Source organism: Onychomys torridus, chromosome 21, assembly GCF_903995425.1.
Source record: "Onychomys torridus chromosome 21, mOncTor1.1, whole genome shotgun sequence".
Taxonomy (NCBI): domain Eukaryota; kingdom Metazoa; phylum Chordata; class Mammalia; order Rodentia; family Cricetidae; genus Onychomys; species Onychomys torridus.
In genome coordinates, this window is record NC_050463.1 from 2,932,849 (window position 1) to 2,960,400 (window position 27,552).

The 27,552-nt window shown below is 40.9% G+C and overlaps 1 protein-coding gene and 1 non-coding gene across 4 annotated transcripts in view; one reads left to right on the plus strand and one right to left on the minus strand.

Moving 5' to 3' along the window:
* Positions 1-27,552, plus strand: part of LOC118571780 (zinc finger protein 431-like) — a 95,666-nt gene that overhangs the window by 13,122 nt on the left and 54,992 nt on the right. The gene's annotated exons all lie outside the window — the stretch shown is intronic.
* LOC118572089 lies at positions 5,917-6,058 on the minus strand. Its single transcript, XR_004943459.1, has one exon. It is a non-coding gene; the product is annotated as a small nucleolar RNA SNORA43 (small nucleolar RNA).

Genomic DNA, 27,552 nt, shown 5'->3' on the forward strand with positions numbered 1-27,552 from the left:
AGAGGTCCTGAATTCAATTATCAGCAACCACATGGTGGCTCAACCATCTGTAATGAGATCTGATGCCCTCTTCTGTATACATAATAAATAAATCTTAAAAAAAAAAAAAAAGAGGTGGGGCTGGGAAGAGCTGTCTTCTAAAGAGGCCAAATGGCAGGACAGCATTGACTTTCTGCAGAAATCCTAAAAATTTCCAAGGAACTGATAGATTTGTGCCATTTTCATGGTGTAGCAGAGAGTTTTCTTTGTTGAGTGACTATTATCAAGTGTCTGGAGGATAATAAATTATTTTGAGCCAGAAGTTTCCCATTGTATGCATCTAGTACCAGAAGTTAGGGAGACTGAGGCATGAGGGCTACTAGAGCCTCTAGCATTGAACATTCTCCCTAGCTTCCCTGCTGTGGTAATTTGTGTGTAATTGGCTCCTGTAAATGCTGAAGGGAATAGGGAAGGGGCATCAGCACGAGGAAAACTGACCACCAAGTGGATTTCACTCAAGTGGCCTGGAATAGCTCAGTCTATCTTTATTTATACTTAAACAGAGGTTTTTCTTACCAGGGTTACATGAAAAGCTCTATCATTGACTTCTATTTTTAACTTTAAGAAATAAATCATGATCATTATGAAAGCCCCCATTGTTCCCTTTATGCTTTCCCAAATACACCTTCCTACCCCCTGCATAACCTTAGTCTAGACATAAGCGTTCAGCATTTTTGCAGACTTAATTAAAATTCAAGCCCAAGGCATCCTGCTCTCGCAGCATTTATGTCAGCTGGTGGCTACTTGTGGATACAAAGTTAAAAAGTAATAAACATGGATACAATGCTATAAGGACAACAGTATTCAAACCCAGACAATTCTTTCATGTCTGCAAAATATATTTTTATATAATTCCCTTTTCTACAAGAGCATCCCTCGTAAAAGGTACTCTTTCCCCATCTCACTAAACCATACTTCTTCACCAGTATAAACTCCTATGTATTGTAAAAATGGATCAATCCAACCCACATTTTGCATTGTACTTTTTCTTCTTGGAGCATACCAGATCCTACCAATGGTTCTATGCTTGGTGTCCAGAGAACTTACTCTCAACAGTTAGTGCTATGCTTTATTCCTAGTCTGTTTATGCATGCCCTGTTCTTCTTTCCTGAACTGTGAAACATGGTTAATGTTCCAATGTTGTTTTCTCATATATACCTAAATATCTCCATTGAGTCAAAAAAGTTCCCAGGGTTGAGAGCTAGTAATTCCAGATTAGAGATTTAAGAAGCATTAACACCATGCTGAATCGTAGGGGAAAATATTTGAAAAGGAACCAAATTTCCAGGGAAAACTACAGCTGTTGCATGTGTAACTGACAAAATAAAACCAAAAACTCCCCAAAGAATCACCATATAATGAAAGAGAAAAGAGCCTGCAAGGTGCATGAATTTTGCAAATTTCTGTGCTGTCCTGTGAACTACTGGTGCTTGCCAAGTGAGAGTCCATTTCCACAAGTATATTGCTCTGAGGAAACCCATTGGACAGGTAGTCATATGCTGATCCAAGACTAGGCTATAGGACGTCTTACACTGTAAACTTATAGGGAGTGGCACTATCAGGAGGTGTGGCTTCGTTATAGTAGGTGTGGCCTTGTTGAAGGAGGTGGGCTTTGAGGTCTCTTGCTCAAGTAAGTGTTCAGTGTGACCCACAGACCATTTCCTGTTGCCTGCAAAGTGTAGGATTTTCCCTGCACCATGTCTGCCTGCACATCTCCATGCTCCCTGCCATTATGATAATGGACTTAACCTCTGAACTGTAAGTGAGCTACTCAAATGAAATGTTTTTCTTTATAAGAGTTGCTGTGGTCATAGTATCTCTTCACAGAAATAGAAACCCTTAGATACCTGGTATTACACATACTCTGTCACAGGCACCAGGACACATGAATGGGGGAAGGGGTCAGAAGACAGATTTTCTGAAGTCGTTCTCCCCTTCCACCTTCATATACATACCTGGGTTCAAACTCATCCTCTGGCTTGTACTGGCATGCCAAGCATGTGTATCCACTAAGTCAAATCACTGGTCCACTGTTATCTTTTTAAAAGACCCCATATGTTTCAGACATATACTCTGAAATTTCTTTGTAGCCCAAACTGGCCAGGAACTGCTTTATACACTTAGCCCAGCCTGATCTGAACTTAATCTTCTTGCCTTACCCTTCAAGTACTGGGATTGCAGATCATTTCTGAGACATAATTCTACAAATGCACAAAATTTTTTCTTTGTCTTGCATCTACCCCCTTTCCTTTTAAAACTTTTTTTTGCTATGTATCCTAAGCTAACCTAGTAATCAACAGGTTGCCTCAGCCTACAGAGGTCTGGCATTGCAGGGATGAGTTACCATGGCTAGCCTGACATTGGATTTAGCAGTAGAAAGATCCTCAACTCCAAGACTCAACAGTGAGAGCTGAACTATGTGTTGTGATGATATGATGGATGATGGGACTATGTTTTGAGAAAATTAGTCTGTCTATCTATCCCTCTCTTCCTCTTTCTGTCTGTCTGTCTGTCTCTCTCTGTGTCTTTTTCTGTTTCTCTCTGTCTCTCTATCTCTTGGATATGTATGGGTAGGTGGGTCTAACATATTCCAGGCTGACCTAGAATTGTTATTTGTTCCATGATGACATTGTACTTCCAATGCTCCTACTTCCATCTGTCAGTTGCTAAGGCCTGCACCATCACACCTATTTTATGTAGTTTTAGGAATTAAACCCAGTGTTTCTTGCATGCTAGACAACCACTCTACCAAATGAGCTACATCCCTAGACCTTGAAACACAGTTTATCTACATATACTTCAGACACTGCATACGATCTCCCTCACACCATCAGATTTCTTGAAATGGGCTGGCTGTCTAGAATTTAATCCATTTCTGACCTTACCTGGAAAAAGTTAGATCCCACAAAGTAAAGAGTTCCAAACCAGAAGAGCCCACACTCAGGATGCCCATTGTATTTCCATACCTTCCACAATGACCAACCAGCTATAAATCAGCTTTGGGTTTTGGTGACCTTCTCCTATTGTATAACTTTACTATAGGTCAAGTGGTTATGTTAGTAATGGTGTGGCCTGCCTCAGCTAGGGAATCACTTTACTTACACTTACAGGTCTTGGTGGCTATACTTTCTTCATAAACACATCTTTCCTTTTCTTAATACAAAAATCAATACTTTACACACACACACACACACACACACACACACACACACACACACTCAATCAATCAAAGCTGGGCTTGAAGCTCAGTAGGTTCAATGTTGGCTTATCATTGCAACAAGCTCTTGATTTGGTTCTCTTGGTTGTAGCATGCACTGAGTAAACAGCTGTAATGCCAGCACTTGGGAGGCTGAGACAGGGGATGGCAAATTACAGACCAGCATGTACTACACTAAGAGAACTTGTCTCCACGCAAAACAAAATACAACTAAACAAAACCACCAACCAACCAAAAACATTCAAATGTTTGTGGTCATCATTGACTACATAGTGAGTTTGAGGCCAATTTGAGATGCATGGCACCTTGTCTCATAAATGAATAGTAAGTAAGTAAATAAATAAATAGGCTGAAATACTAGCTGGTGCTGAAATACTGGGTTCAGTGTGCTTTTGTGTTCTCACATATTACTCAGCAACCTCAAAACTAATAATGAAATGCTTCATCATGCGATATTATGTCTTATTCCATTGGTTTGACTTACCAAAATATTAAATATCAAAAGTATTTCACAAGGAAAAAGAAATATGTTTCTACTATATGATCATGTAAACTTGTATATTGCTAAACAGTGGACTTTAATAGGAGTGTTCCATCCAACACTGTTATGGGATCCACTTGGACTTAACACAACTCACACACCAAATCAATGCAGAAAACCAAAATTTATTGTAATCCAGCTGCTGCTGATCAGTCAGGGATGCAGAACGGTTTTGGGAGCTGAATGTGACCCTGAAGTAGAAAATTACAGAGATTTTAAGCTTGAAAACTACAAACATCTGTGCCAAGTTACGGTTATGCTTTTCACCAATCAGGATTCAGGGAGTAGGAGACTTTCCTAGGAACATTGTTCTGTGGTACACTTACCTTGTTCTCATTGGTTGGTTTACTCAAGTGTGGTAGGCCACCTTGCACACCATTCTTCTCTCACCTTGCCAACTGGGATGGGTAGGAGGTCTTGGAAACTTAAACTTTATTTGATCCTTATTCAAAATGGAATTTCCATCCCAAATGGCTTCAGTTTGGTTCCTTCTTTCCACACTACCACCAAAATAGCTACATGTTACTCATGAACCGAAGTTCTGTTTTCATAAGTATTTCAGGAATTGGGTGGCTTAAATGAGACAGATGATCAGCAAACTTAATTGTAAGGTAGGGGTGGAGGGTGTAGAGCACACAAACTGAATTATAAGGTAGGGGTGAATAGAGTATGAAGCACAGAAGATGAATTGTAAGGTAGGGGTTGGGGGACTGTGGAGCACACAAGCTGAAGTATAATATAGGGGTGAGGGGATGTCGAACATGCCTTTGATCTCAGTAGTAGAGAAGGAAACTGAGGCAGGATCCTTGCCAAGTTTGAGGAGATCAGGTTCTTTCCTTATGAGAATGTATATACATTTTAATTTTTAAGTGACATTTGTTTACTAGCTTTCATGAAGAGGGGCATGCCCATGTCATGTGGATCCCAAAGAAGAACTTAAGTGAGTTGCTTCTGTCTTTCCACTATGTGGGTCCTGGGGATCAAACAAAGTCAGAATTCCCAGCCATCAGGAACCTGGGTAGGAAGGTCATGTCTTAGGACACCAAGCCCATCTTCCTTTAACCACCTTTACACACATTTTCAATTCACTGACTTACTGGGCCCTCACACCCCCTTAATGCCCTTAATGTTCCTAGTTTGTCACCTCTACAAATTCAGGTTAAGTTCAGTCCCAGTGGAGTCTTTTCCCCATTTCAATAGTATACTAAGATGTATCTCAATCATTTTACCCAGAATCTGGCTTTACTTTTGACACACTCCAACTCAAAATCAATTCTATATGGTTATAGTCTTCCAAACACAAATCTGATCCTGGCATCTTCTAGATTTCAACCTTGAAATAGCTTTCATGACTCTACAATAACAAGACAGCCAGTACTCTAATCTTTGCACCACTCTCTCAGTTCAGGTTTTACTTATGGCCACTTTTGGTTAAGAATACCAAAGTGTCAAGTTTAAGTTCATGCTCAAAATTCTTTTCTTAACAGCCCAGCAATAGTTTTTTTTTTTTTCTTCCAGAATTAACATGTTTATATGTGTCACAGCACCTACACCCAGTTTGCCCCTCCTTCATAATTATCAGTGATAAGGCCATGAGCAGTTGAGGGGGTGGAAATGTTGAGTCTTAGAGGAAGGACCCTCCACCCTAGTGCCACCACCACAGACCTCACTTCACTAGTCTTGGAAGTACAGTCAAACTCAAGACAAGTAAAATGTGGTTCATAATTTAGGACTTGGGCTACCAAGATGAGATGTGTGGAGCTGCCAAAGGCCTGTTTCCATGGTTTTGCAGGTCCCTGGTGAGGTTACAGAGGCTGCACCTGAGGCCCATGGCCTAAAATCGTATCTGTACTCATCCTGATCAGCCATGTGGCCAAGAGGTAGGCCTTCTTCCTGGTTTCTGAACCTGGAAGATGAAAAAGGGTGGATAGTTGCTTGTTTATTCCTGGCCTCTCAATGTTTTCTAGAAAAGCCAGTTTCCATACCCCTCCACCTCCAAAGGTCCATCTTGCTAAAATGCTGACCATGCAACCCTTTGGTGATCCCCTGAACTCTGACTTTGGGATCTGGCCAACATCATCAAAGTCAGTCCCCAGAGCCACTTCACCATGGCTCTGCAAAATGTCATACTATGAACCATTCTTAGTGCCCACTGGCTTCTGAACACCGAGCTTACAAATAGTCACTTGCTCTTTGCCCCATGTCACAGGCACAGCTGAGCAACTGTGCTGTGCTTGTGGTGCTGACAGCTGTAGGACAGCATCTTCAAGGAGGACAGCCCAGCATTTTTAGCAGCATCCCTTTTATCCCAGAAGTCTGGAGGCAGACACTGGCAGATTCCTCAGAGTTCTGGGCCACCCTGCTCCAATGGTGAGTTTCAGGCCAGCAAGAAAACATAGTGTGGTACTGTCTCAGCAACACAACCTAACAACAAACAAAACAGGGTACGTTAAATTGGACAGGCTGAGCGGAGGAGATCGCTCAGTGAACACAGTTGTTTGCAAGCATATGAAGCATATGACCAACTGAATTCAGTCCTAAACGTCCACCTAAAACCTGTAAGGAGAGACTCCACAAAGTTGTGTTTTAAACGCCACAGAGCCATGATATTCACATGCTCCCCTACCACTCACAGAAACACAATAACAAAGTATTTTAAAAGTGGGACAAGAATTCCTTCTGTAGCTCGGGCAGGACCTGATATGAATTGGGGTGTGTGTCTCTGCACCATGGATCCAGAAATTATCCTATTTCTGTTCTTTCTTAAATTTTGTTTAGGTGGATGGGTATTTTTCCTATATGTGCGTGGAATGCCCTGAAGAAGCTAGAAGTGGGGTTCAGGTCCTCTGGAACCACAGTTACAGATGGGTTGAGATGCCATGTAGATGGGAGGAATTAACCTTTATTTATTGATTGATTTTTATTATTATATTTGTGTTTTAATTTTACACATCAGCCATGGGTTCCCCTGTCCTCCCCCCTCCCGTACCCACCCCCACCTTCCTCCCATCCCCTCCTCTCCATTCCCATCTCCTCCAGGGCCAAGACTCCCCTGGGGATTCATTTAAACCTGGTGGATTCAGTACAGGCAGGTCCAGTCCCCTCCTTCCAGGCTGAACAAAAGTGTCCCTGTGGAAGCCCAAGGTTCCAAACAGCCAGCTCATGCACTGTGGGACAGTTCCTGGTCCCACAGACTGGGTGCCTCCCAAACAGTTCAAGCTATTCAATTGTCTCAGTTATCCAGAGGGCCTGATCCAGCTGGGGGCTCCACAGCCTTTGGTTCATAATTCATGTGCTTCCATTCGTTTGGCTATTTGTCCCTGTGCTTTTTCCAATCTTGGTCTCAACAATTCATACTCTTACAGTCCCTCCTCTTTCTCGACAATTGGACACTTGGAGCTCCACCTGGGGCCTGGCTGAGGATCTCTGCATCCACTTCCATCAGTTATTGGATGAGAGTTCCAGCTTGACTGTTAGGGTGTTTAGTCATCTGATGCCAAGACTAGGTCAGATCATGCTTTCTCTCGACCATTGCCAGCAGTCTACAGAGGATGTATCATTGCGGATTTCAGGGAACCTCTCCAGCACTCTGCCTATTCCTGTTCTCATGTGGTCTTCATTTATCATGGTCTGTTATTCCTTGTTCTCCCTTTCTGTTCTTGATCCAGCTGGGATCTCCTGCTCCCCTAAGCTTTCTTTCCCTCAAACCTTGCCCTTCATTACTCCCACTGTCGTCCAGGTTGTTCATGTAGATCTCATCCATTTCTCTGTCATTGGGTGATCCCTGTGTCTTTCCTAGGGTCCCTGTTTTCTAGGTAGCCTCCCTGAAGTTGTGTAGCAGTCTAGTCATCTTTGTTTTACATCTAGTATCCTCCTATGAGTGAGTACATACCATGTTTGTCCTTCTGAGTCTGGGTTACCTCACTCAGGATGATTTTTTCTAGATCCATCCATTTGCCTGCAAACCTCATGATGTCTGAGATACATAATAATGTATTTTTATTCCCAGGAGCAACTTGGGTGTTAGGCCAAAATATTTCATTGCAGGCTGGTTTGGAAACATACTTCTGTGTGGGCTGGAGAGATGGCTCTGAAGTTAAACGCATTGGTTGTTCTTCCAGAAGATTGGGATTCAATTCCCAGCACCTACATGGTGGCCATCAACTTTCTGTAATTCCAGTCCCGGGGGATCTAACAAGCCTCTGGTGACTTCCAAGGGTATGTCATAGACATGGAGGACAGACATACATGCAGGCAAAGCACCCATACATGTATAATGAACTTGTAAAAAACAGGTACTTCTACTACTCACTACTTTCTGTTCCCAGATGTTAAAGGAAAAGTCTAGGAGCACAGAAAGACTGGAAAAAGGATCAGGTATCACTTCATCTGCCAGGCAAGCAATGGCCCTCAGTGGCTTACCTGCAGAGTCATCAAGAAATGGTGGCCTATCCTCAGTTTTAACAGTCCAGAATATGGGAAATTCTAGACAGTGCAGCATGATGATAATGCTTGGTGGTGAATCTCAGGACTGCAGAGTAGGGTCTCTCAGATGAAAGGCATGCAAACAAGCCTTCTGGTGCCTGCTCCACATCTGTGCAACACCACAGTAGGAGGTTGCCATGGATGGTTGTCATCTACCCAGCAGCTGTGCATACATCCAAGTAACATGTAAGTGTCACAGGACAGCAGTTCCAGACCCTTAGCCCCTAGAGTACTCACTGCCCAGATGTGTGGTGAACTCAGGAGGTCCCAGGTGCTCAGAGGTGAGAAGGGTCAACAATAAACTATTCCTAACACAAAGGAGCTCGATAATCAGCTGATATCCATAAAACAGACTTGGTCTTCAGTCTGGATGCTGTGTAAGCACTGTCTGAGCAAGCCTAAGACAATGTCCATACCACAGAGACAGGCCTTGGTGCGTCTTGCTACGGGATTGATTTGACATATCCTGTATTCATGATTCTTACTCATTTTATTACAAAGCTTTCTGTCTTTCTTTTTTTCTTTTTCTTCTCTTTGTCCACATGGAATAGAGTTAGTTGTTTAACGCAAAAGAAAGTGCACAGGACATGAGGGAGCTGTGAAGAGATAACTTGGTTGGAAGTTAACTATGAATGCTTTGCTTCCTACTGCCATCCTGGTAGTGTAGTGAAGGAGCTCTATTGTGTTTAAAGGTTGAACTACCACATAGCTAAGCTGTTTTGCTGGATATTTTAGTTTTTAGTTTTGCTGCTTTTTTTCTTATTGTTTTCAGGGCTTTTGTTTGTTGTTTGTTTTTTTAGTTCTGAATTTGGGCAATGAGACATGGGTGAACACATATGCCACAGCACATGCGTGAAGGACAGAGGACAAGTTGGAGGAATGGGTTCTCTCCTGGGATGACCACAGGTCCTCAGCCTTGGTTGCAGGTGCCTTTAGTCACTTAAACAACTGGCTGGTTCCTGTCATAGCACTCCCTCCTAATCCACCTATTTTAATATACTTGTGTAGGTGCTCTATTTTTATTTTTGGGGTAGAGAATACTGGGTAATCAGTCTGAAGCCCCTCCCATGTTTGGCAAGGATCTGTCTACTTAGCCTTAAACAAAACGCTATTTTCAGGGAGGGTCTGGTTAAGTTGCCCAAGTTTTTTGTTAATTCCGTCTGTAGCCATACTAGGCCTTAAACTTATGGTGCTCCTGCTCCAACCTTCCATGTGGTAGGATTCCAGGACTACATCACCACATTCAGCTCAAAATTCATTTTGGAGATTAGCAATTTGACTGCCTTCTTTTTAAAAGTAACAGAGCTAAATTCATATCAGTTATGGCATGTGCCTTTAATTCTAGCACTTGAAGGCAGAGGCAGGCAGGCCTCTGTGAGTTCAAGGTCAGCCTGGACTACAGAGCAAGTTCGAGGACTGCCAGGACTGTTTAACAGAGAAAAACCAATAAATAAATAAATAATAAATAAACAAACCAATAAACAAACAAACAAATAAATAAAATAAATAAAATAAATAAAGTAAACCTTTGGTGTTATTAATATTTTCTTTGTTCCCCATTATGTCTATTTCATCTCCAATCTCTACTATTCTTTCTTTCTATGCCCTACCTTTTCATTCTTTAATCTTTTTTTTTTTTTTTTTTTACATTTTCATATGTGGTTTTGTTTGTTTAGGTTGTAAGTGGGCCTTTTGGGAGCCAGGTCTATGGAAACTTTCTCAGAGGCCCTGATGAAAGTGCTAAGAACACTACTTTTGTGTCCTGCCCAAGGGCTGATGTGGTGGGTATTATGTTCCCTGAAATATTGTGTGTTCCCCGAAATAAACATATCTGGGGTCAGAGAACAGACAGCCACTAGAACAGAGCCAGAAATGGTGGCTAGAAAATGGGAAGAGTAAGCCATAACAGAAGTTGGGCGGTGGTGGTACACACCTTTAATCCCAGCACTTGGGAGGCAGAGCTAGCCAGATCTCTGAGTTCAAGGCCACTTTAGAAACAGCTAAGCATGGTGACCCACGCCTTTAATCCCAGGGAGTGGGGGCAGAAAGAAAAAGGTATATAAGGCATGAGGACCAGGAAATAAGGAAAAAAAAGCATGTAGTTAGTTAAGCTTTGGAGCAACACAGTTCAGCTGAGATTCATGTGGAGGAGGACTCAGAAGCTTCCAGCCTGAGGAAACAGGATCACCTGAGGAACTAGCAAGGTGAGATAGCTGTGGCTTGTTCTGTGTCTCTGATCTTCCAGCAATCACCCCAATAACTGGCCTCGGGTTTTTGTTCTTATTAATAAGAACGCTTTAAGATTCATGCTACAGGCTGACTTGACAAGGTCTGCTCAGGTGCTTGAACCAGCCTCTTGCACTCAAGGAAACCAGCCCCTTCAACCTATGATGCTGTGGTTTTCAGTCTCATAAGTTCAGTCTGAGGTATCCTGTGTTCTTGCCATCATTGCTAAGTTATCTTTCCCCTGACTGTCCCATTCTCTACCTGCGAATACTGTATCAGCCCTGTACATCTTAATGAACTTGCTTACAGGAGCCATCATCTTATTCAAGACATACTGATCCCAAAACTTCTGTCTTTGACATCTTATCCCAGGTGGTCACCCTGGTCACCTCCCACCCCTTTGGGCACCCTAAGTGTTGGTGCTTGGTGTCACAGACAAAGCTGATTTATTTATTTTAATTAATTAATTCATCCCCCCCCCCTTTGTTCTTTGAGACAGGGTTTCTTTGTGTAGCCCTGGCTGTCCTGGAACTAGCTCTCTAGACCAGGTTTAAACTTTTGATGTCCTGCCTCCACCTCTCAAATGCTGGCATGATAGGCCAGTGCCAGCATAAAAGGCTGGAAAGTGTTACAGTTTTGATTACCGATGTGCAGTTGAGAGAAGTGTGTGCCTTATCGATACTGCTCCTGCCTGGTGAGTATCACTCAGATGGTTTCTATTTGACCTGGGTCGACTGGTCACCCTTTCAGCTGTGAGGGAGGCCATCACACTACTGTACATTGTTTCATGATCTCCGTGTGCTAGATAACCCTGTTCCCAGGAGGAAGTGCCTACTAAGTCCAGGTTTGAGTTCTGCTGCAGTGCCAATTTCTACTGGTCTAGGACAGTTCTTTGCCTAGACAGCACTCTGTCTCTAAGGGAGCTGCCCATGTCACTCAGGCATCATTAGCCAATCAGCGACTCCAGATAGACTGTCAGTCAGAATGGGGGTGGAACTTCTGGTCTGTCATGCTTCAGGTTCCTGGGCTCTGTGCCTTAGGGAAACTCTTGTATTTCCATGTGCTGCACTGTGACTCACTACAGGGAGCTGTGAGGAGAGTGGGGCCAGCTCGGAGTCTGCGTCATGGTGAGTGAGGGGCCGTGGTTCCCACGGGGAGGGGCTAGGGGAGCGGGGAGGAGTCCCCGGAGCGGGACAGTGGGAACTGGCTGGACCTTCAATGTCGCCAGACATCTCACGTTCCCTGTGCAGAGCATTGGGAGTGGAGCCCTTATGTGGAAACATCCTTGTTGCTGATGGCATCATGCAAGGCTAGCATGTGCCCTTTTCATCTTTCTGTGGAAGGTGTTACTGTAACAGTGTTGTTATTGTCACTCCCGCGGCTTTGAAGGAACCAGCAGACTTGAATGACATTACTCCATGGACAGAGCCAGGGGAGTAGGAGCCCAGTTGTGGAAATATTCTTGTTGTTGACATCATGTTTCAAAGCACGTGCTTGCAGTTCATTTATGTCATCATGCAAGGCAGATTTGCCACCTTACAGAACCCCAGTTTCTCAGGTGTCTTCTAGAAGTTCTGCACTTGGCACTGAACATTCAGGTGTAGGATCTCTCTGCATTTAATTCTGTGCAGGGCGTAAAGTCTGTGTCATTAACACATTTGCATGTAGATGCCACAGTGGTCCAGGCACCTGTGTCAGTAAAGCTAGACTTACTGGTTTTTCTGGTCTTGTGTCTTATTAATAGTGTTTTTGTTTCTAAGTTTGCTTGCATGTTCTCTTGATCTCTGTTCCTTCCCAGACAGCACAGTCTTTCTGTTGTTATTGTTATTTGTTTTTTGAGACAGTGTTTCTCAGTGTAGCTCTTGCTATCCTAGAACTTGCTTTTGTAGACCAGGCTGACCTTGAACTCACAGAGATCCACCTGCCCCTGCCTCCTGAGTACTGGGATTAAAGGTATTGCTTTATATTCAGTGTTACCTCAGCTTTCTGCTAAGGTGAGCCCATACTCCATCAGGCACAAGTCCCAGTGGGATCCCCACTTTTCAAAGGTTAATTGTGCATGATTGCACCTTTTCATTTAAAAAGATACTTTAATTAGGCTAGCATGAGATGGTACTGCTGTCCTAGGGAGGTAGGTCCCACACAACTGAGGAACAGATGAATGATTTTATGGACTCAAGCAGAGACAGTTGAGTCCTTCCATGTGTCTTACCACAGATTGTACTGTGGAAGCCAATTGTCATGCAGGTATTTCACCTTCTCAGTCCCCAGACACAAGATGTTGCTTGGCCCCATTTTGTCCCAGTTGAGTCTGGTCTGGGCTGCGATCAGACAGATTTCTAACTCTGTGTTGGCTGTAATGGATGACCTTAAGATTTCAACTTGTTAAAATAGTAAGATCAAATTTCAAACCTTCAAGGCCTTGCATGGCACTTCTACCCAGCTAGAAATGCAGCTTTGGATGGCATCATCTACAGCAGTCACACATAACCACACCAAACCTGATTCAAAGTTTCCCAGGTTCTCTGAGGGAGCTGGGTAGAGAGGGAAACAAGGCATAATGCCATGCACTCATAGGAAAGATACGGACTTAAACCTAAATTTGGAGGCCTTGAATTCTTTAATGTATTTTGTACTGCATAGAAATCTCTTAAGACATATGCCTGGAGCCGCACGTTTTTGGGCAAACTACACATTATTTAAATCATCATAATTACAGATCATAATGCACTTTAGGTGTTGTTTTTCAATAGCTATAACATTTTTATTTACAAAGACAATTGAACAACTAATTAAACAATTAAAGTTCCTCTATGAAGTGGGGCCAAACAAAATTTACATAAGTATCTAGACTCACTCCTTTTCCCAGGGGCAGTACAAATTCTGCAGGGTCTCATAGGAATTTTTTCTTTCTACTCACTGAAGTACATGTAGGTACATGCTGCTTCATATCACCTGACAGCCTTTTCAGTGGATTGTTACAAAGTGCTCTCCTTCCAACCCCAGGGGAAGAGCTGGACAGGTTTATCTTTGGTTCTGGAGAGCCTTCATTATTGTCATCTAACAGATGACACCAGTCTTTCACCACCAAGAGCAGAGACAGTTTGTACTTCAGTTTTGGTTGTGGATTGAGGACATTGTACATGCTAAGGGAATCAAAAAGTCCACAGTTTATAAGGTACAGCACTACTTTTTTTTTGTCCATTTCATGTTTTTTCTTAGAATGGAACAACATGAAAGGAATTGAGCTACAGTGTCAGCACCTTCCATGTGGACATTGGATTCCTTGATGTGGGAGTGGGGGTGGGGTTTACAATATTCTCTCCCATTTTCTATTTTGTTTTTCCCTGTTGTTGAGACAGAAGTGTCATGGATTGTCCATATCATTCAGGCAACCTCTTTGTCTTTTCATGCTAGGAGAAGAATATCAGTTTTCTTCCTTTTTGACGCTTTCATTTTTAAATTTCTTGCTACACCTCTACTCTCCCTAATAGTCCCACAGACTCTCTAGCTTTGGCCTGTAGCAGCAGTTCATCAGCAGATGTAGCATTGTGATAATTATCCTGGTAAATATGATGTTATATGCTAAGACTGGGTCCAAGGACTAAAAGAACAGTTTCGTGTATATTGCAGATAGAGTCGGTGTCATGTCATACACCATCTGAACAAGTACACTGTATTCTGTTATTTTCACTGGGTTGTACATGTAAATTTTAAATGACCTTTCCATGGTATCATTCCCTCGTCCAAAGAAAACTGTTGCTTTGGTTTGTGTGAAATTTAGGCAGGTAATAAGCCACCACTGGTTGGATCTTGAAAATATCTCCAAGTGACTGTCCATTTTGGCATGACCATTGAAATGTCAGGATGTCCATATTTACTCAAATCTATGGCAATTCTTGGTCTGTGGAAATACAGGTGTACGTATCAAAGGATCTGTTCACCAATAGTCTTTCAAGCTGTCTTTTCCTGTTTGACTCATAAGAATAATTAGGCCAAGGAATTTCTTGGTGTTTTTCTGTGTAACTGGAGACCACTTTGTAGTGATATTGTGTTCCCCAAAATATTGTGCTCCCTAATAAATTTATCTGGGGTCAGAGAATGGAACAGCCACTAGACAGACATAGAGGCCTGAAAATGGTGGCACTCACACCTTTAATCCTAGCATTCTGGAGGCAGAAATCCCTTGGATCTCTGTGAGTTCAAGGCCACATTAGAAACGGCCAGGCATGGTGACACATGCCTTTAATCCCAGGGAGTGATGGCAGAAAGTAGAAAGATATATAAGGCGTGATGACCAGAAATGAGAAGATTTTGGCTGGTTAAGCATTCAGGCTTTTGAGCAGTTCAGCTGAGACCCATTCTGCATGAGGACTCAGAGGCTTCCAGTCTGAGGAAACAGGATCAGCTGAGGAACTGGCAAGGTGAGGTGGCTGTGGCTTGTTCTGCTTCTCTGATCTTCCAGCATTCACCCCTATATCTGGCCTCAGGTTTGATTTTATTAATAAGAATTTTATTAATAAGATTCCTGCTACACCACTTTTGTGTTCTAGATGGTGTTTTGCATTTCATTACAGTTTGATCATGATAGTTGGGCAACTCTTTGCACATCTCAAAAAATTCATCACCAAAATGGTGGGTACAGAGTCACACTGAGTCAGAAATGTAGTGACCTAAGCATAACCTACAAGCATCTGTAAGTGTGGTGGTGTGTCAGTTTCAAATCAACAGTTATCAGTAGCTTCATCGGTGTTGGAATCACTTGAAAACACCACCACCTTGTTCTTCCTTACAGGGCTAATAATTTCACTGTCTGGAGAATCATCTCCAGAATCATCAAAACAGTCATCCACATCTTTGATCTCACTAGGAATATCGGATAAATTATCATTAAATACTTCCAGAAGTGTATCAGTTTCGTTGGTTTCCCTCCTTTTTCTGAGCAAGGGCATTTCCAAAATTGCCAGGAACTTGAAGATGAAGACTGTGTGAATGACCAAAATATAGTGTAACTACAGTGCTTAATGGGTTCCTGCAATTACATAATTTTTCATACATTAACCCGCACTTTCCACCCAGGAGATCGCTCCATTCCATGTGAACAAGACAGTGTGTTTGCATGTAAGATCCATAACAGATCGTACTTGAAACATGGGAAGACTCATGGGGGTCCTTAACAGATGGCATACAAAACATGAGAGAAATTTGTGAGCGTTCCCTAACAGATAGCATGTGTGGTACGAAGTGTGTTCATCTCTTCTTAGATGGGGTAGGGAAGGTTATATTAAGGAAGCCTGTAACCCAGCCAGAGAAGTTGGCTCCCCGTAGTATTTGGAAAAATTTTTTCCTTCCCTCTCTCTGTCCTTGTGTGTCTCTCTCTCCCTCTTTCCCTGTCTCTTTCTCTCACCTTCTCTCTTCCTGTGTCTGTTTGTCTTAATAACTTCCACTCTTTTCCTTTAGAGCTCTTTCTTCTTAGATTGTATCCTGTCATCATGTATACTTTTCCTTTAGAGCTCTTTCTTCTTAGATTGTATCCTGTCATCATGTATACTTGCTCAACACCCCCAGGCTTCTATCATTGAGTGCTTGGTCCCCAATTAATGGAAGTAATCGTGTAAAAGTGAGTAGTGTGCCCTTGTGGGAGTAGGAGTGTCTTGTTTGTTAAGATGTGCATGTGGGCTTTGAGGTTTCAAAAGACCAGGGAAAGAGAAGTGTTTCTTTATACTGCCTTCCTGTATATCGGGATGTAACACTCAGCCCTATGCCTACCCATGAAGCTTCCTTCCAAGATGATAATGGATGAATGCTCTGTCACTGTAATCAATCCCCAAATTAAAATCCTTCCATTATAAGAGTTGCCTTAGTCATAGTACTTCTTCACTGCAGTAGAACAGTCAGTAAGACAGGTTGTTTGTGTAATATTTTGGCGTATTACCTCTCTGTATTCTGTACATGTCCTGTGAAATCAAGTAAGGCTAAATGAAAGAGTAAAGAACTAATTTCTTGAGAAAACATTCCATCTGTGGTATGTTGTTAATAGAATGTCTTTATTTCTTTATTTTATTTTTACTCTTTATTCATTTATTACAGAGTTCCAAGAGTTTGTAAGCTTTCTGATGCTTCTGCTGTGGTTGATATCTAGCTCTAATCTGTGGTGGTCTGATAAGATGCAAGGAATTATTTCAGTGTTCTTACATCTATTGAGACTTGCTTTGTGTCTGTGTATATGGTCAGTTTTAGAGAAAGTTCCATCAGGTGCTTGTGGGCAACCTTGTCCAGGGATGTTGTCCACTGTAACCTCTCCCTGAGTCTGTCCATTTAAAAGCAAAGAAGGGGTGACTCATCTTTGTACCAGCATGAGATTGAAGAATTCATTTTTCATGTCCAAGACAGTGTATACCTGTTTCTTTGGAAGAACCAGATTCCTGGGAATTAGAGGTCCCAGGTTTCTTTATAGGCAGGAGAAGCATATTCCAGTGTGACCGGTAGGACACCAGGATGCTTGTCTCTTCAAACCAGGCAATATGGAATTCAGTTTCCCCTTTTGTTTCTATGGTCATGAGTAATGTTTATCTTTTGATTGTAGACAGAACTTTCAGCTAGGAGATATTCTTCTAATAGAGGGGAAGATACCAAACTTTTGCTTTGTGTTTCTAAGTCCAACTGTGTCTCATTATCAAAGAACACGATGGCGGCTTCCAGTTTATGCAGAAGTTCCTGTCCTGATGGCTTTTCTGTTGTTAAACAGGTTCTGCACTACCTACAGCAACTCGGACCTGCTTATACCTCTAAATTTCTTTATGCTTTTATAACATTTTTCAAATGCCCTGACTGGCTGAGTGACAAAGGATATCTTTAATCTTTCTATAAATTACACTCTGAAATTGCTTAAAATCTCCTTGCCCAGCCCAGGGGCAGTGTTTTTACTTTTTTCGGAGAGATTGGTTGGTTTTACAGACCATTGGTGAAAAAGAGATATAAATTATGAAAGAGAAAGTAGTGGAACTTTCTCTTTTCATTTTGGTTCAGCCCAGAAGTTTTCTCTTTCCCCTGGAACTACTTAGAGCAGCACAAAGTGGAGGGAATGCTCACCTAGGGAAACTATTTTCCCCCACCCTGTGTGCATTTCAAGGAGTCAAGCAACAAAACAAGCAAGTGCTTCTAGGTGGAGGGAGGGGTTCATTTTCTCTTATGGGTGCCTTGGCAGAACCAAAAGGATTTGAGTCCCCAGCAGGAAGGAGTATACTTCTTCAACCTGTTGGAAGAGTCTTTCACACCAGAGAAAGTTGCTGGTCAATACAGTGAAACAAAACTGATGGAAACACATAGAAAGACATGTAGAGACACACACATACAGAGAGAGAGAGACAGACATTCATTAAAAACAACCAGGGTGGTCATACATACTCATACACCTCAACAGACAAAGGGATCCAGTGATATGTCCAATTGTTTCTGGGGTGGATCAGCATGCATATCTGGCCTCTTTTGTGTCTAAACAGAAGGCACCTCAGTAAGACTTAACCTTCAAAGGTGACAGAACAGGGGAGTTTCTAATTTGTTTCCTTTTGTGGAGGTGTCAGACCCCTCTGAAGCATTAGGCAGTACTTGATCAAAGGGAGCCCTGGTGTGGTTTAAATAGGAATGGCCCCCATAGACTCATAAGGAGTGGCAATATTAGGAAGCTGGCCTTGTTGGAATAGATGTGGCCTTGTTGGAGGAAGTGAATGACTGTGGAGGTGGTCTTTGAGATCTGTGTGTCTCTGTCTTCTGCACCTGCTTCTCCAGCACTATGTCTGCCTGCATGTCACTATGCTTCTTACATGACAATAATGGACTAAACCTCTGAATTGTAAGCCAGCCTCAATTAAATGTTTACCTTTATAAGAATTGCTGTGGTCATGATGTATCTTCACAACAGTACAATTCCAACTTAGACACCTGGGTACCTGGATTATCTCAGGTTGCACACTCCTGGTAGTCCCCTGACCATTGCACTCCTCCTCTCTCCAAGAGGCTCAGAGACCTCTCAGTCTTCTGAGAGTCTCTTTCCAGGAACTCAGTGGGATCTCCAAATGTTGTGGCTATTCATCAGAGAAGACTGCTTGGCCATGGGTTTAAGCCAATAGAATGTCTTTATTAGCTGCCCTGGACTACACTGAGTGTTTGGGATACCAGTGTAGCCCCATGCCTCTTTCAGGATGAACTTTTAAGCACAAAAAATAACATGTTTGGGGTTTACATGCTTAAGTTAACATGAACAGTTAGCCAGAAGTAGAACTACAGGAGCTCCCTGTGCTAAGATTAGCCTTGTAGCCTTGATTTTCTTGCTTCTACCTCCCATTTGGTGAGATTAGGGCTGTCAGGTCTCCATGCCCAGCTGTAAAGGGATTTTCAATAAAGGCTTAATTTTAGTGAGGCCTGTTCTGCAGGTTATACTCTTTGCCTAATTCTCAGTATTTTATTTTTAGAGTCATACATAATTATATAGGGATGTGATGGATGTGAGAATCAAGGACTGTTTTGAACCTATGAACTCTTGCTTGTGGACAGTAAATTCTGGTTTTCTTTAGATACAGCCATTGCTGGGGTATTCTAAATGTCTTCTTCCTCCAAGATAACCTTGTGTATGTCTTCTCCTGGTAATAACATTTAGAAACCAAATTGTTGTACTTAAATAGTTTCTAGGGGCCAGAAAGATGGCTCAGTGGTAAGTGTGAATATGGGCCTTGCAGAAGACAGAATTCAGTTCCCATACCCAGGTTGCCATTTCTTTTGACTATGAATGAAATATTCCAGGTTTGTGTCATTTCATAACTCTAGTGACTTGTATCCCAAATGCTTTACTCTTCTTTGCCCTGGAATATTCTTGTGTGATTATATTTGTGTTCTTCCTTCTTAAGTCATGGTATCATACTTCCCATGTCCCCAATAATGCCCTTGAACTTCTGATCCTTCTACCTCCACCACTCAAGTGTTGTGATTACAGCCATCCCAATCCTTGCCCCCTTTATGTAACAGAAATTGAACTCAGGGCTTCATGCATGCTAGACAGGTATGCCATCAATTAAGCTACATCCTCACCCTTTTTATTCTTTTTCATTTTAATTAGATTTTTAATTATAATTTTATTACATATGAATGCTTTGCCCACTTACATACCTGTGTACAGTGTATATGCCTGGTGCCAATGGAGATCAGAAGAAAGTCAGGTCCCCTAGAACTGGAATTACAGGTGGTTGTGAGTAACCACATGGGTGATGGGAACCAAAACCATGTACTTTGAGCATCAAGTGCTGGTAACCACTGCTCATCTCTTTGGCCCCATGTGGTCTGATTCTAATCCTGCACGGAGGGTTGTGAGTGATTATCACTTCTCTGCCTAGCATTTACTGAAGTCAGCATTGGATTCTCTTAACCTGATGATAGGAATAGTTGTGTGCCTCCAGTGAGTGCTGGGAATTGATCTAGAATCTCTTTAAAAGCAAAAGGTGATCTTATCTGTTGGCTCATCCTTATATATTCCATCATTTTTGTTATTGTTGTTTGTTGTTTTATTGCTTTAGTAGTATTTTTGAGAATGCTTTGATCTATCAGTCCATTATTTATTTATTTATCATTCATTCATTCATTCATTCATTCATTCATTCATTTGGTTTTTGAAGATAGAGTTTCTCTGTGTAGTTTTGGTGCCTGTCCTAAATCTCGCTCTGTAGAGCAGACTGGCCTCAAACTCACAGAGCTCTGGCTCTGTCTCCTGAGTACTAGAATTAAAGGCATATGTCACCACCACCCGCCACTCTGTAATTTATTAAAAATTCCTTCCTTCCTAGGAATTGCTAGCCTTACTATTACAAGGGGTCAATCCAGTTTGTAATACTCAAGTACAGAATTGGAGTGAATATTTAATACAATGGAGGAATTTTGAGGGAGTCCTTATGTGCTTTCCTTTTGTTGTTGTTTCAGACAGAGTCTCACATTAGTCTAACTTAAGCTGTCCTGGTAATCTCTACCTAGACCAGGCTGGCCTGGAATAATAGTTTCAACTGTCTCTGCCTCCTGGGACTTGAGGTTAAAGGTGTGCACTACCACACCCATATTGTTTACCCTTTTTTGAAGTTAACAATTTAGATTAAATTTTGCTGATGTATTCTAAATAGTGTTAAATTGTTTGCATGTTTCTCTCTATATATTACTAGGCATTTCTTCTGCAATGCCATATTCTGTTCAGTGGGCATAGAAATGGAAGGCATCATTCTCCTTTTCTGTTTCCTAATACAATGAGTTGGGGATTGCATTTGAAATTCTATGACCCATGTTGTAGAATATATGGAGCATAAAGCATTATGTAAATATATTCTCAATGAAGTGTACGTTTGCAATGCAGACAGTCTCAACATTTCTATTATGTACATATATGGGATACTTTAGGAAGTGGTGACCTATGAGGATGTGCATGTGAACTTCACTCATGAAGAGTGGGCTTTGCTGGATACTTCCCAGAAGAGTCTCTACAAAGATGTTATGCTGGAAACCTACTGGAACCTCTCTGCTATAGGTAAGAATATGAGCTTTCTGTCAGTTTTTAACTTAAGGAGATAAGACTTTCTTGGATACTTGTGGTCTGTGATTTTGCATGTGAAAGAGGTAGAATTTGGTGAATAAATCAGGCATTGTTCAAAGGATCAAGAAAGATAGTAATTTCAATTGTGCCTAATTTCCAGTAATATATCGCATACATTTTCTGGTACTATATTTTAGGGTACAAATGGGAAGACTACAATATTGAAGAACATTGTCAAAGTTTTAGAAGACATGGAAGGTAATTTTCATTTGCAAGCTGATACATATGTTCCTCCGAAGAAATGTTAATGTATCCTGAAGTTTTAATGAAAAGCAACAATGCAAATAAGCTCAGCTTTGTGATGATTATTAAATTCTTACAACACTTGTGCTCCAATGTCAGGTAGCTGATCATTGTTAGCAAAACATTCCTTTAAGGACAAGTCAAGGAAACAACGCCACAACAGATGTCACAATTTTAATCATAGCCATATCAGAGGCTTGTTGTCAAACAGTCTTATCTACTTACTTTCATACCATTCAATTATCATAAAGGGTATTCACATTGATAAGTGGATTAGTGAATGTCCAAGACCTTTTATAAACAAATCTTCCATATCAAAACTAGTATTCCTCATATACTTTAAAAAAAAAAATACTTATTTATTATGTATACAGTATTCCACCTGCATGTGTCCCTGCAGGCCAGAAGAGGGCACCAGATCTCATTACAAGTGGTTGTGAGCCATCATGTGGTTGCTCGGAATTGAACTCAGGACCTCCGGAACTCTGTAAGAGCAGTCAGTGCTCTTAACCACTGAGCCATCTCTCCAGCCCTCCTCATATTCTTTTAATGAGTGACTTACCATAGTTTAGTGAGAAGAGCAGTTTCTGAGAAACAAGAAATTTATCATGGTGTAGAAACCTGATCTCTATACAACATCTGTATGAGACATAAAACATTAGACTATGTGAATGCAATGTGAAAACCTTTTCTTGATTATTTTCCCTTTAATTAGGTATATCATCTGTCCCTATAGATTCAAGCCATGTGAGCATAAGGGACATGGAAAGAAACATTGTTCTTCTGTCTCTCTAAGAACAATTAAAAGATATGTAGTAGTCCCCACTAGGAGCAGAAATGATGACTGTGATACAAGTTTACAAGAAATTGGCATACCAACTTCAGTAGGAACGCATCAACAAAATTACATGACAGAAAAACCTTATGAATACAAAAAATATGGAAATTTATCTGTCCGTACTAAATCCCTTTGCACTTGTAGTATGACTCACATGATAGGAAATTGCTATGAATGCAGTCAGTGTGGTAAAACTGTGAGTCCTTCCAGTTCTCTTCAAAGACATGAAAAAATACATATGGGAAGAGGAAGTAGTAAATGTGAACCATCTATTAAAGACTTCAGCTCTTACAGATATCTTCAAACCTACAAAACAGCCAATAATGAAGAGGATCTCTATGAATGTCATCAATGTGATAAAGCCTTTATATCTGATTCCGCTTTAGAAGTACAGCAAATAACTCATTTGGAAGTAAAACCCTGGGAATATGATCAAAGTGATAACACCTTTGCATGTCATAGTCTTCATCAAGTACATAGAACTCATGGTAGAGAGAAAAGGTATGAATATCATCAATGTGGTAGAGCCTTTGTATGTCTGCCTTATCTTCAAATACATACAAGTCATACTGGAGAGAAACCCTATAGATGTTGTCAATGTGCTAATGCCTTTGCACAGAAGAATCTTCTCAGTCACAAAAGAAGTCATTGGGGAGAGAAAACCTATGAATGTAATCAGTGTGGTAAAGCATTTGCACGTAATAGTCATCTTCACAGTCATGAAAGAAGTTATAGAGGAGAGAAATCCTATGAATGTAATCAATATAGAAAAGCCTTTGCATATAAAAGTAGTCTACTCTGTCATGAAGGAATTCATACTGAAGTGAAACCCTATAATGTAATCAATGTTGTAAAGCTTTTGCATGCAATAGTAATCTTCACATGCATGAAAGAAGTAATACTGGAGAGAAACCCTTTGAGTGTAGTCAATGTGATAAAGCCTTTGCAAATAAGTGTCATCTTCACAGACATGAAAGAAGTCATACTAGAGAGAAATCCTATGAATGTGGTCAGTGTGATAAAATGTTTGCACATTATAGTAATGTTTAAAATCATGAAACATTTCACAGTGGTAAAACTCCCCCTGAACCTAATAAATGAGGTATAGCCTTGTAGTCCACATACATTTTTTCCCACTGAGCTATCTCACCAGTGCTTGAGTAATATTCATAGAGACAAGCCATTGTTAAAATATTGTCTATTTTTAAGTCGTAAACATTGTGTTTCAAGAAGGCAGGAACACAGGATAATTTGAATAATAAAGCCAATTTGCAAATGAGAATATTATTTATTCTGTTGTCTTAGTTTGGGTTTTCATTACTCTGAAGAGACACCATGACCATGGCAACTCTTAGAAAGAAAACATTTAGGTGGCATGACTTGCTTATAGTTTCAGAGCTTCAGTCCATTATCATTATGACAGAGAGAGTGGTGGCGTGTAGGCAGATGTGGTGCTGGAGTTGAAAGTGCTACATCTTACAGGCAACGGGAAGTCAACAGACACTCAGCAGTATCCTGAGCAAGGAAACCTCAAAGGCCACCCCCACAGTGAAACATTTCCCTCAACAAGGCTTATCCACTCCACAAAGCCTAATAGTGGCACTCCCTATGAGATTATGGGGACCAGTTATAGTCAAACTATCAAAGTTGTTATCTGTTATTTTTTGGATCGTGTTACTTTATTCAGGACTAAATACTTGTTCTTAACATATTCTCAGAAACAAATGAATGGCAGAGAATGTTATCAGTGGGTAAATGTGCCAAGCCTGATGACCTGATATTTAGTTTCAGAATGGCTGTAGTATATAGAGTGGTCCTTTCTCAAGAAATCAAAAAAAGAAAAACCGGAAGGATGGGTGCATTTCCACAGGACCCAAGTTCAATTCTTATCCACATAGAAGCTCACAACTCTCTGTAATTCCTTTTTCAGGGGCTCTGACAGCCTCATTAGCTATACATGCATGCAAAACAACTTTTCATAAAAATAAAAATTAATAACTTTAAAAAGTATATATCCTTTGCAGAGAACAATTTTCACAGCAATGAAAGAATCATACGGGAGAGAAACCCAATGAATGTAATCAATGTGGTAAAGTACTTACACAGGAAAGTAATCTTCACAGTCATGAAAGAAGTCATAGAGGAAAGAAACACTATGAATGTAATCAATATGGAAAAACCTTGCATATAAAAGTAGTCTACTCTGTCATGAAGGAATTCATACTGGAGTGAAACCCTATAATGTAATCAATGTAGTAACGCTTCAATGTAGTAAAGCTTTTGCATGTAATAGTCCTTCACATGCATGAAAGAAGTCATACTGGTGAGAAACTCTGTGGGTGTGATCAGTATGGTAAAACCTTTGCACAGAAGAGTCATCTTCACAGGCATGAAAGAAGTCATACTAGAGAAAAACCCTATGAATGTAATCAATGTGAGAAAGCCTTTGCAGATAAGGTATCTACTTTGCTCTGTTCTCCTAAGTGAACGTCCTAAGAGAGGTCTCCATTTCTTCTCAGCTCCAGCCCAAGATGTTACTTCTTCTGGGACACTCTGCTAAAGTGGAATCCCTTGCAGAAATGTATCAATTTCCTCCAGTTCTGGTGAAAAGTTGTTACTTTTTCTGCTCAGTCCTCCTAAGGGAAAGTCTCAGCAAAGGTCTCCCACAACTCCTTAAAGTCTCAACAAAACAGCAGGATAGCTAGAGGAAGAAATCTGAAATGTGTCGTTTATACATATCTCAAATCGTATTTATCTTTTGATCAAATTAATAAAATACATTTATGACATTATTATTACTTCTAATCATATTTCTATAAGTTTTGATATTATTGATGAACAGTTCATCAAAAGGATCTGGAATTGTATCAATTCATTTATAAAGTAGAAGCCCAATTATTAGGAATCTAGAGGTGAATAACAGCCTGTAATCAGACTGTCAGCTAGGAGTGCCTTTGTCCTGCAGTGGCCTGGTTATATGGAGTGATCAAGCGATCCATGGTCCATAAGGCAATTCAGCATCCTGTGTAAATATGCAAGCATATCTTATGGTCGTGGGAGATGGCAAGCCAGGCTGTAAAGTTCCCATAGACTCCAATAAATTTCATTTAATTTTTTAAGGTCTTGTAATAGCCTGTAGCCTGTTATTTTCTGAACAACAAATATTGGGGTGACTCAAGGGCTGATGGGAGGCTTTACATGTCCTATTTTTTGGGCTTTTCCTCCACTAGACAGGTAGCAACTACAATTCTCTCAACATTTAAAAGCAATTAATTGATTAATGGGGTCATCAGTGGACAGTGGCCCCAGGATAAATTTTGAGACCCTAGGCCATGTCTGTCGTTTTTAATTTCTGGAATAATGGACTCAATTTTGCTTTGGGCTTGTTTACCCAAATTCTTTTAAGTTTAAAATCCATCTAGTTGATTGGGTATGTGTGAGTAGGTAGATCTAATGTCTTTCTGGGTGACCTAGAACTTGTTATGTGTTCCAGGATGGCATTTTACTTCCAGTCCTTTGTGTCAATTGCCAAGATTGTAGGCATGCACAACCATATCTATTTTATGTAGTGCTAGTAATTGAATGAACCCAGTGTTTCTTGCATGCTACATAAGCAGTCTATCAAATGAGCTACATCTTCAGCCCCTGAAACACCCTTTATCTACATATACTTAAGACGCTGCATATGATCTCCCTCATATCATCAGTTCTCTTGGCACAAGCTGTCTATAATTTAATCCACTTCTGACACTACTTGTAAAATAATAGATTTCACAAAGTAAAGTGTTCAGAACCAGAAGAGCCCACACTTGGGATGTCCATTGTCCTTCTATGCTGACCAACCAGGTATAAACCATCTGTGAGTTTTGGTGACCTTCTCCTACTGCATAACTTTTAGGACAGCTCTTAATGTTTATGTTAGCAGTGGTGAAGCCTGCCTTTGCTAAGGAATCACTTTATTTACACTTACAGTTTTGAAGGCCCTTCATTCTTCATAAAGATGTCTTTTCTTTTCTCAACACAAAAATCTACACTTTACAAAAAAGTCAAATCTGGGCTTGAAGCTCTGTATGTGGAGTCTTGGCATTGTACTAAGTTTGTGATTTGTGCTCTGTGTAGCATACACTAGATGAGCAGCTGTAATGACAACACTTGGGAGCCTGAGACAAATGGAAAGCAAATTACAGGCCAGCATGGACTACAGTAATACAACATGTCTTCAAGTAAAACAAAAGTACAACACACCACCAAACAATGAAATAAAAACATTCAAATGTTTGTGGTTGTCATTGACTACATATGGCTTTTGAGGCAAGCTTGAGATACATGATACCTTTTTCCATAAATGAATAAATAAATGAGTAAACAAATAAATAAGTAGGTTGAAACATTAGCTAGCACAAATGATACTGAAATACTGGGCTCAGTATTCTCTTATGTTCACAGTATTACTCAGCACATCAAACTAATAATGAAATGCTTAATCATACAATATTCTTTCATACTCCATTTCCAAAGTTCTAAATATATTTAAGGAGTATTTCACAAGAAAAAATATATTTATTCTATGTTTGATGATATAGACAGACACAACAAGAAAGTGGTCTCTGCTAGGGGGGTTCCACCCAACAACATTTTGGAGTCTACCTGGAGCCAACACAACTCAGACACCAAGTCATTGCAGAAAAAAACTATTGTAATCAAGCTACTACTGATTGATCAGAGGCACAGAAGAGACTTGGGAGCTGAACTTTGACTCCTAGGCAGAATATTATAGAGCTTTAACCCTGAAAACTGCAAATATCTATGCCAAGTTACACTTTTCATAAATCAGGATTCAAGGATTAGAGACTTTCCTAGGAATGTTTGTTTGTGATACACTTATCTTTTTCTCATTGGTTGTGTAGAGACCCACAGAGGTTTCCTAGTGAGAACTTACTCAGGGTCTAAGAATCTGAGCGTGCTTTACCCAGCAGGGCTCCATAAAGGGATGATTTCACCACGGCATGGTTACCAGTTATTTGGAAGGGTCTACACTTGGCTGTGTGGTGTGCTTTGATCTAGCAAGGGGGAAGGGATTTTTTGTCCTTCCTTCCTGCATTGTTATAAAAAGCCCTTTTAAAGAGGCAGAAGGGGCTGTTGGGTCTTGATCCAGGTGCTCCTGAAGCTATTCTGTGTTTCTGTCTTTCTCCTCTTTGCTCACTTTCTATCTAAAAGTTTCTTATCCCTCTCCTCCTCATAGGAACTCTTTAAAAGGTGGGAACTGGCCTCCCACATGGTTGGTTTACTCATGTGACAGGATGGCTTGCCCACCATTCATGTCTGACCTTGCCAACCAG